Below are 11,455 nucleotides of genomic sequence, written 5' to 3' on the forward strand. Positions count from 1 at the left end.
AAAAAGAACAATTATAGGAAACTGGTTTTCAGGAGCTGAACTTCAGGCAGTACATGATTATAATCCTTGAGAGACAGGAAATAAATGGAAGTATCCCCAGGATTGTCTCAGTTTACAGGCCACAGCACAGGAAGAAGGATCCTAGATGAAATCTGGAAAAACATCTGCCTGACTTAGGACTCCAAGGTGGCCCAAAGTCTCCACATAGAGAACCAGAGGTATGAAAACCACACAGAAGTGAACTGTGGAGGATTGAAGAGGACCCCCTGTGGGTGCTCAGGTGAGCATTGATCAGCACAAATGCATACAAAAACTGCCCAAAGCCAGGTAAAGCCTCCCAGAAGAATGAGAGGGAACACTACTCAGTGTTCGTTCACACAGGGCTGGGAATAGTGGTTCCAGCCAGCCATGAAGAGCTCATAATTCACGGAGCACAGGATAGAGTGCTCGTTGAGTTCTGACTACAGAAGTGTGGAAGAATTAGCCCCAGACTGAGCACTACATAAGGCATGTGGTCAGATACCAAAAGCAAGACCTGAAAGACCTGTCTATATTCAAATAACTTTAGTGCATCCCAGATAGAGCTGGGAATGATGTGTAGGAATACAAAAATATCCTACACCCACAAGGTAAAACTCACAGTATCTGGCATCCACTCAAAGAGCACTGGGCATGTGAAAAAGTGAGGAAACACAACTCACAATGAGAATTTTTAAAAGAAAACAGAAAGTGACAAGTGTTGATGCAGATACGGAGAAATTGGAACCCTCATGCACTGTCAGTAGGAATATAAAATGGTGCAGCTACTGTGGAAAATAGTACAGCCATTCTCAGAAACATTACACATAGAATGACCATGAGCCATCAGTTCCACTGCTGGTACATAAGCCAAAGAACTGAAAGCAGGATATTGAAGAGATATTTGTACATCCATGTTCATAGAAGCACTATTCATAGTCCTTAAAATATGGAAGCCACCCATGTGTCCATCAATGGCTGAATGGACTATTAAAAGATGATCTATCCATAGGATGGAGTATTATTTTGCCTTAAAAAGGAAGGAGCTTCTGACACATGGTACAACCTGGATGAACCTTGAGAACACTGTGTTATGTGAAATAAGCTAGTCACAAAGTGACAGATACTGTAGTATTCCACTTACATGAGGCCCCTAGACTAGTCGAATAGACACAGAAAGTACAGTGGTGGTTGCTAGGGGCTGGGGATGAGAGGATGGGGAGGTATTACTTAATGGGTATAAAGTCTTAATTTTGCAAGATCACAAGGTCCGTGGTGGTGATGGTTGCACTATGATAAGAATGTAATTAATGCCAGTGAACCGTACACTTTAAAATATTTAGGATGGTAAATTTTATGTTATGTGCATTTTACCACAATAAAATAATTAGAGATGCCACAGGAAGTCTGTCCTCAGGCCCATAGCTGCAGCAAACAGTGAGCACAGCCAGGCAAACAAAACCTCACACTAAAGGCCCTTTCCCCTAATCAGTTTGACAATAGTTACAAAGCATGCTGAAGGACCAAACCCAGTGTGAAGAGACAGAATAGCAACAGAACCAGGCCTGAAGCTGGCAAAGATGCTGGAATTACCAGACCAGGAACATAAATTATGGCTCATATGCTAAGGTCTCTGGTGGATAAAGCAGACAGCATAAGGAACAGATGGGCAGTGTGAGCAGAGAGATTGAAGTGCTAAGGAGGGGGCTTAAAGGCAATGTTATAAATAAAAAAATCTGTCACAGAAATGAAGACTGCGTTTGCTGGGCTTATCAGCAGATGACACAGCCATGGGAACAGTCGCGGATGCTGAAGATGTGTCCAAACCAACAGGCAACGTGAAAAAAAAAAAAAAAAGAACAGAATGCCGCAAAACTATGGGACAATCATAAGAGATATGACATACACATGATGGGAATATCAGAAGAGGAAAGAGAGAAAGGAATATAAAACATATTTGAAGCTATAATAACTGAGAATTTCCCAAAACTAATGATAGACACCAAACCACAGATCCAGGAATCTCATAGAGTATCAAACAGGATGAATAAAAAAAATATACACCTAGGCATATCATATTCAATGCAGAAGAAAATTAAAGACAGAAGAAATCTTGAAAGGCATCAGAGGGAAAATCCTTCCCATAGAGGAGCAATGTCAAGAACTACCCTCAACCTTTCCTCAGACACTACACATGCAAGAAGAGATGGCAATGGGGTATTTAAATGTTGAGAAAGGAAAATATCCACTGACCTAAAATTATGTATTTAGTGAAATTATCCTTCAAAAGTGAAATGGAAGTTAAGATTTCCTCAGAGGGCACCTGGCTGGCTTGGTTCGTGGAGCATGCAACACTTGATCATGGGGTTGTGAGTTCAAGCTCCACTTTTAGTGTAGAAATTACTTAAAAAAAATCAAAATCTTAAAAAAAGTGTAAAGGCTGTGTCAGGCAAAAATGATCGAGGCATTTTGTCATCACAGATATTTTGAACAGTATTCACAAGTAGATGATGGTAGCCAGAAGGCAGTGAATAACATGCTCAAAGTTCTGGTGAGAAAAAAAACCTATCAACCAGGAATTTTATATCCAGCAAAGTAATCTTTAAAAAATGAAGGCATAATAAAAACATTCCCAGATAAACAAGAGCTGAAAGAATTTGGTGCTAGCAGACCTGCTTCACAAGACTTACTCAGGAAAATTCTTTGTGTTGAAAGCATGTGACAACAGATGGCCATTAGGGTGCATGTGAAGAAATTAAGCACTCTGCAATAGGTCTTCTGTAGCTCATTCTGAGAGACTACATAATGGGGGCACCTGGGGGGTGCAGTCGGTTAAGTGTCTGACTCTTGGTTTGGCTTAGGTCTTGATATCAGGGTCATAAGAACAAACCCCATGTTGGGCTCCATGCTCAGCACAGAGTCTGCTTGAGATGCTCTTTCCCTCTTCTTCTGCCCCTGCTACTACTGTGCGCGCTCTTTCTCTCTCTCTCAAATAAATAAATCTTTGAGGAAAAAAGAAGCCACATAATGCATGTATCTTCTCCTACGACCCCTTTACTCGTTTAAAAAACAGTTGCATAAGGCAATACACACACACTTGTATTTGGGGTCAGTACAAAGGAATGTCATATTTCTGATGGTAACAGCACAGCAGCCATGTACAGGTAAGGAAATCACACAGGAAGATGTGCACGAACCAGCACATTGATGTGACTGAATGCTATTGTACAGTGTAAAGGAGAAACTGCACATACAACAGGAGCATGGAGGGGAATTTCCAAAATCATCATGCCGTGGGGATTTGTTGTTAAACAGCTCTTCTCCCAGTCATGTTTCCTCTTTCATTTTCCCTGTAAAAGCAAGAAGAAACCCAGGCTCCCTGTGACACAAGTTTTGCTAAGCCTTCTCCCACTGTACAGTGAGGAGCCTCCTTCCCCCCAGTTCCCAACAGCACACTCGTCTTTAGTGTCCCCAGTGTCCACATTCCCACCACATTTCCATCAATCCAGTCTAGGCTTTTTCTACCATGTCCCCAGAGTGCTTCCAGCCACCACCCTCTGCCTGATTCCAAAGCCACCACACACTTAGGTAGATATTAAAACAGCAGCTCACGCTTGGTACTAAGATCTGTATTTGTTTCCTATTGGTGCATAACAAATGATTACAAACCTGTCAGCTTGCATAAAAACAGCTATTTGTCATCTCACACTTTGTAGGTCAGGAGTCTAGAATGGTGTGGCTGGATTCTCTGCTCAGGGCATCATTAGGGCTTCAAAACAAAAGATATTACTAGAGGTAAAAAAAAAATGACATTTGACGGGTGGCTGGGTGGCTCAGTCATATGGGCATGTGCCTTTGGCTTGGGTCATGATCCCAGGGTCCTGGGATGGAGCCCTGAGTCGGGGGGGGGGTGTGTCCTTGCTCAGTGGGGAGTCTGCTACTCCTGCTCCCCCCTTGGGCTCTCTCTCTCTCTCTCTCACACACACACACACACACTCTCTCTCTCTCAAATAAATAAGATCTTTTAAAAAGTGACATTTGAAAATAATAAAAGCATCAGTTCATCATGAATTGTGTTATGTGTCATGAAGATGCAATAGTTATATAGCCACTTGAAAACAGAGTCCCGAAATTCCTGTTTCAGGAACTGACAGAATTGAAGGGAAAAGCAGACAAACAATAACAAGCTGGATACTTTACTTATTTTTTAAAAAGATTTTATTTATTCGTGAGAGACACAGAGAGAGGCAGAGACAGGCAGAGGGAGAAGCAGGCTCCCTGCGGGGAACCTGATGTGGAACTCGATCCCAGGCCTTGGGATCATGACCTGAGCTGAAGGCAGACACTCAACCATGGAGCCCCCCCGTCCCCTAAGCTGGATACTTTAACAGCCCACTTTCAATACTGGATAAAATGACAAAGCTGAAGACCAGCAACGATGAATGAGCCTGAAACATACTGTAAGCTAACCAGACTTGACAGGTTTCTACAACACTTCCCCTGACAGCGGCAGCATACACATCTTCCAACTTATGGAACATTCTCCAGAATGGACCATATGCTAGGTCAAAAATTAAACCTTGATAAATTTAAATAAAGAAGTCATAAAAACTATGTCCTCTAGTCGAAATGAATGAAACCTGAAATGAATAATAGAATAAAATCTGGGAAATTTGAAAATATGAGGAGATTAAACAACACACTCCTCAGTAACCAGGGGGTCAAAGAAAATATCACAAGATAAGTTAGAAAATACTGTGAGCTAAATTAAAATGAAAGCACAACATCCACAACATGTCAAAGCATAAGAGATATAGCTCAAGCAGCTCTTAAAAGTAAGTATAACTTTAAATGCCCACATGAAAAGTGAGAGAGTTCTCAAACCATGTCTAACCCTCCACCTTAAGTAACATGAAGAAGCAGAAACAAAACCAACAGTGAAAAAAAAGGGGGGGGGAGAGATAATGAATATGGGAGCCAATCAATGAAATACAAAATAAAATAGAGAAAAATCAACAAAATTGAAGGCCTTAGACAAGATCAACAAAACTGACAAACTAGCTAGACTGACAATGAGAAAAAAGGAAGACTCACATAATAAAATCAGTAATTATTTACAAAAAAAAGTTTTCTGTGGGAATATTATTGACATCTGTGACAACTAATGAGAAATTGAGATGAAATGGATTGATTCCTAGAAAGGCACAGACTATCTAAAATGACCCCAGTAGAAATAGAATGTCTGAATAGACCTATTACAAGAGATTGAGTAAATTTAAGATGTTCCAGAAATAAAAACCCCAGACTAAATGCTTTTGGGGGTGAATTCTACCAAACATTTAAAGAAGTAATACTCATTCACAAAGTCTTCCAAAGATAGAAGTTGAGGGAGTGCTTTCAATTCATGCGACCCAAATATGACATCGTGATCAGAATGAAATTGTGTCATTTGCAATGAGGTGGGTGGAACTAGAGGGTATTATGCCGAGTGAAATAATTCAGTCAGAGAAAGAAGAATACCGGGTGATTTCACAGCCTCCCTTATTGTATAAACAAATTCCTTATAATAATTCTCTTTTTATCTGTCTCTCTACATAAGAAGGAAGCATTCCTTGCCTGAATATTGACAAGGACATTGGTTTCCTCTTGCCCTTAGACTGGAATGTCCACCATTGACTCTTCTTGTTCCCAGGCCTTTGGACTCAGAGTGAAACTATGCCATCAACTCTCCTGATCTCCAGTTTGACATCTGCAGGTTTTGGGACATCTCATTTCACTCATTGTGTAGAATTTAAAAAAACAAAACAAGGGAACTTAAAGGAGGGGGAAAAAAAGAGGGAGACAAACCATAGAGACTCTTAACCATTGAGAACAGACTAAGGGTTGAAAGAGGGATGTGAGTGGGCGATGGGCTAGATGGGGGTGAGGATTAAGGAGGGCACATGTGATAAGCACTGGGTGATGAACCACTACTAGATCCCACTCCAGAAACTAATATTACAATGTACAGCAACTAACTAGAATTTAAATAAAATTTTGAAAAAAGGAAAAAGATGCTGCTTGAGTTGTGTCAAAGTTTTGAATAATTTTCAAAGTTCTGAAAAAGTTGGTTGTGATAGCTTTTGAAGCTGCTTAGCAGAAAAATGGAAGATGTGATTTCACCTTTCGGAAAGGTGTGATTCTTAAGAGGTGGTGTGGTGATGGGTAATGGTATAGTTCCACACCCTGGTTGGGGGTTATCTGAATCTGTTCACAGGATCCAGATGGACAGAGCCCCACGCACATGTGGGTTTTAATTTTATTATTTTATTTTTATTTTTATTTTTTTAATAATAAAATTATTTTTATTGGTGTTCAATTTGCCAACATACAGAATAACACCCAGTGCTCATCCCATCAAGAACCCCCCTCAGTGCCCGTCACCCATTCACCCCCACCCCCCGCCCTCCTCCCCTTCCATCACCCCTAGTTCGTTTCCCAGAGTTAGGAGTCTTTATGTTCTGTCTCCCTTTCTGGTATTTCCTACCCATTTCTTCTCCCTTCCCTTCTATTCCCGTTCACTATTATTTATATGCCCCAAATGAATGAGACCATATAATGTTTGTCCTTCTAAGATTGACTTATTTCACTCAGCATAATATCCTCCAGTTCCATCCATGTTGAAGCAAATGGTGGGTATTTGTCATCTGTAACGGTTGAGTAATATTCCATTGTATACATAAACCCCATCTTCTTTATCCATTCATCGTTTGATGGACACCGAGGCTCCTTCCACAGTTTGGCTATTGCGGACATTGTTGCTAGAAACATCGGGGTGCAGGTGTCCCAGCGTTTCATTGCATCTGAATCTTTGGGGTAAATACCCAGCAGTGCAATTGCTGGGTCATAAGGCAGGTCTATTTTTAACTCTTTGAGGAACCTCCACACAGTTTTCCAGAGTGGCTGCACCAGTTCACATTCCCACCAACAGTGTAAGAGGGTTCCCTTTTCTCCTCTCCAACATTTGTGGTTTCCTGCCTTGTTAATTTTCCCCATTCTCACTGGTGTGAGGTGGTATCTCATCGTGGTTTTGATTTGTATTTCCCTGATGGCCAGTGATGCAGAGCATTTTCTTATGTGCATGTTGGCCATGTCTATGTTTTCCTCTGTGAGATTTCTGTTCATGTCTTTTGCCCATTTCATGATTGGATTGTTTGTTTCTTTTTTGTTGAGTTGAATAAGTTCTTCATAGATCTTGGAAACTAGCCCTTTATCTGATACGTCATTTGCAAATATCTTCTCCCATTCTGTAGGTTGTCTTTGAGTTTTGTTGACTGTATCCTTTGCTGTGCAAAAGCTTCTTATCTTGATGAAGTCCCAATAGTTCATTTTTGCTTTTGTTTCTTTTGCCTTCATGGATGTATCTTGCAAGAAGTTACTGTGGCCGAGTTCAAAAAGGGTGTTGCCTGTGTTCTACTCAAGGATTTTGATGGAATCTTGTCTCACATTGAGATCTTTCATTCATTTTGAGTTTATCTTTGTGTATGGTGCAAGAAAGTGGTCTAGATTCATTCTTCTGCATGTGGATGTCCAATTTTCCCAGCAGCGTCTATTGAAGAGACTGTCTTTCTTCCAGTGGATAGTCTTTCCTCCTTTATCAAATATTAGTTGACCATAAAGTTCAGGGTCCACTTCTGGATTCTCTATTGTGTTCCATTGATCTATGTGTCTGTTTTTGTGCCAGTACCACACTGTCTTGATGACCACAGCATTGTGATCAATGCCTGAAATCTGGCATTGTGATGTCCCCAGCTATGCTTCTCTTTTTTAAAATTCCCCTGGCTATTCGGGGTCTTTTCTGATTCCACACAAATCTTAAAATAATTTGTTCTACCTCTCTGAAGAAAGTCCATGGTATTTTGATAGGGATTGCATTAAACGTGTCAATTGCCCTGGGTAACATTGACATTTTCACAATATTAATTCTGCCAATCCATGAGCATGGAATATTTTTCCATCTCTTTGTGTCTTCCTCAATTTCTTTCAGAAGTGTTCTATAGTTTTTAGGGTATAGATCCTTTACCTCTTTGGTTCGGTTTATTCCTAGGTATCTTATGCTTTTGGGTGCAACTGTAAATGGGATCGACTCCTTAATTTCTCTTTCTTCAGCCTCATTGTTAGTGTATAGAAATGCCATTGATTTCTGGGCATTGATTTTGTATCCTGCCACGCTGCCAAATTGCTGTATGAGTTCTAGCAATCTTGGGGTGGAGGCTTTTGGGTTTTCTATGTAGAGTATCATGTCATCGGCGAAGAGGGAGAGTTTGACTTCTTCTTGGCCAATTTGAATGCCTTTAATGTCTTTTTGTTGTCTGATTGCTGAGGCTAGGACTTCCAGTTGCGAAGAGGGAGAGTTTGACTTCTTGGCCAATTTGAATGCCTTTAATGTCTTTTTGTTGTCTGATTGCTGAGGCTAGGACTTCCAGTTGCTACGTTGAATAGCAGTGGGGAGAGTGGACATCCCTGTCTTGTTCCTGATCTTAGGGGAAAGGCTCCCAGTGCTTCCCTAGTGAGAATGATATTTGCTGTGGGCTTTTCGTAGATGGGTTTTAAGATGTTGAGGAATGTTCCCTCTATCCCTACACTCTGAAGAGTTTTGATCAGGAATGGATGCTGTATTTTATTAAATGCTTTCTCTGCACCTAATGAGAGGATCCTATGGTTCTTGGTTTTTCTCTTGCTGATATGATGAATCACATTGATTGTTTTACGAGTGTTGAACCAGCCTTGTGTCCCGGGGATAAATCCTACTTGGTCATGGTGAATAATCTTCTTAATGTACTGTTGGATCCTATTGGCTAGTATCTTGTTGAGAATTTTTGCATCCATGTTCATCAGGGATATTGGTCTATAATTCTCCTTTTTGGTGGGGTCATTGTCTCGTTTTGGAATTAAGGTGATGCTGGCCTCATAGAACGAATTTGGAAGTACTCCATCTCTTTCTATCTTTCCAAACAGCTTTAGTAGAATAGGTATGGTTTCTTCTTTAAACGTTTGATAGAATTCCCCAGGGAAGCCATCTGGCCCTGGACTTTTGTGTCTTGGGAGGTTTTTAATGACTGCTTCAATTTCCTTCCTGGTTATTGGCCTGTTCAGGTTTTCTATTTCTTCCTGTTCCAGTTTTGGTAGTTTGTGGCTTTCCAGAAATACGTCCATTTCTTCTAGATTGCCTTTTATTGGCGTATAACTGTTCATAATGTTTTTAAAATCGTTTGTATTTCCTTGGTGTTGGTAGTGATCTCTCCTTTCTCATTCATGATTTTATTAATATGAGTCTCCTCTCTCTTCTTGTTAATAAGGCTGGCTAATGGTTTATCTATCTTATTAATTCTTTCAAAGAACCAACTCCTGGTTCTGTGGATCTGTTCCACGGTTCTTCTGGTCTCGATTTTGTTAAGTTCTGCTCAAAGCTTTATTAACTCTCTTCTTCTGCTGGATGTAGGATCTATTTGCTGCTTTTTCTCTAGCTCCTTTCGGTGTAAGGTTAGCTTTTGTATTTGAGTTCTTTCCAGTTTTTGAATGGATGCTTGTATTGCAATGGGTTTCCCCCTCAGGACTGCTTTTGCTGCATCCCAAAGATTTTGAACGGTTGTATCTTCATTCTCATTAGTTTCCATGAATCTTTTTAATTCTTCCTTAATTTCCTGGTTGATCCTTTCATCTTTTAGCAGGATGGTCCTTAACCTCCACGTGTTTGAGGTCCTTCCAAACTTCTTGTTGTGATTTAGTTCTAATTTCAAGGCATTATGGTCTGAGAATATGCTGGGGATGATCCCAATCATTTGTTATCAGTTCAGACACGATTTGTGACCCAGTATGTGGTCTTTTCTGGAGAAAATTCCATGTGCACTTGAGAAGAATGTGTATTCAGTTGAGTTTGGATGTAAAGTTCTGTAGATATCTGTGAAATCCATCTGGTCCAGTGTATCATTTAAAGCTCTCGTTTCTTTGGAGATGTTGTGTTTAGAAGACCTATCGAGTGTAGAAAACGCAAGACGGAAGTCACCAAGTATAAGTGTATTATTATCTAAGTATGTCTTAACTTTGGTTATTAATTGATATATTTGGCAGCTCCCACATTCGGGGCATAAATATATTGATGATTGTTAAGTCCTCTTGTTGGATAGATCCTTTAAGTATGATATAGTGTCCCTCTTCATTTCTCACTACAGTCTTTGGGGTAAATTTTAGTTCATCTGATATAAGGATGGCTACCCCTGCTTTCTTTTGAGGACCATTTGAATGGTAAATGGTTCTACAACCTTTTATTTTCAGGCTGTAGGTGTCCTTCTGTCTAAAATGAGTCTCTTGTAGACAGCAAATAGATGGGTCCTGCTTTTTTATCCATTCTGAACCCCTGAGCCTTTTGATGGGGTCATTAAGCCCGTTCATGTTCAGAGCTACTATTGAAAGATATGAGTTTAGTGTCATCATGATATCTATTCAGTCCTTGTTTTTGTGGATTGTTCCACTGGACTTCTTCTTAAATGGGAATTTTAAGAGTCCCTCTTAAAATTTCTTGCAGAGCTGGTTTGGAGGTCACATATTCTTTCAGTTCCTGCCTGTCTTGGAAGCTCTTTATCTCTCCTTCCATTCTGAATGAGAGCCTTGCTGGATAAAGTATTCTTGGTTGCATGTTCTTCTCATTTAGGACCCTCAATATATCCTGCCAGTCTTTCTGGCCTGCCAGGTCTCTGTGAAGAGGTCTGCTGTTACCCTAATACTCCTCTTCATAAAAGTCAGGGATTTCTTGTCTCTTGCTGCTTTAAGGATCTTTTCTTTATCTTTGGAATTTGCAAGCTTAACTATTAAATATCGAGGTGTTGAATGGTTTTTTTTTATTTTAGCGGGGGATCTCTCTATCTCCTGGATCTGAATGCCTGTTTCCCTTCCCAGATTAGGAAGGTTTTCAACTATGATTTGTTCCAATACATATTCTGGCCCTCTGTCCCTTTCCGTGCCCTCGGGAACCCCAATTAAACATAGGTTTTTCTTCCTCAGGCTGTCGTTTATTTCCCTTAATCTATCCTCATGGTCTTTTAATTGTTTGTCTCTTTTTTCCTCAGTTTCCCTCTTTGCCATCAACTTTTCTTCTGTGCACTCACTCTTTCTTCCACCTTGTTAACCCTCGTCATTAGGACTTCTAGTTTGGATTGCATCTCATTCAATCGATTTTTAATTTCTGCCTGATTAGATCTAAATTCTGCAATCATGAAGTCCCTTGAGTCCTTTTTGCTTTTTTTCTAGAGCCGCCAGTAGCTGTATAATAGTGCTTCTGAATTGGCTTTCTGACATTGAATTGTAATCCAGATTTTGTAACTCTGTGGGAGAGAGGACTGTTTCTGATTCTTTCTTTTGAGGTGAGGTTTACCTTCTAGTCATTTTGCTCAGTGCAGAG

This window comes from Canis lupus, chromosome 14 (genome assembly GCF_011100685.1).
Source record: "Canis lupus familiaris isolate Mischka breed German Shepherd chromosome 14, alternate assembly UU_Cfam_GSD_1.0, whole genome shotgun sequence".
Lineage (NCBI taxonomy): Eukaryota > Metazoa > Chordata > Mammalia > Carnivora > Canidae > Canis > Canis lupus.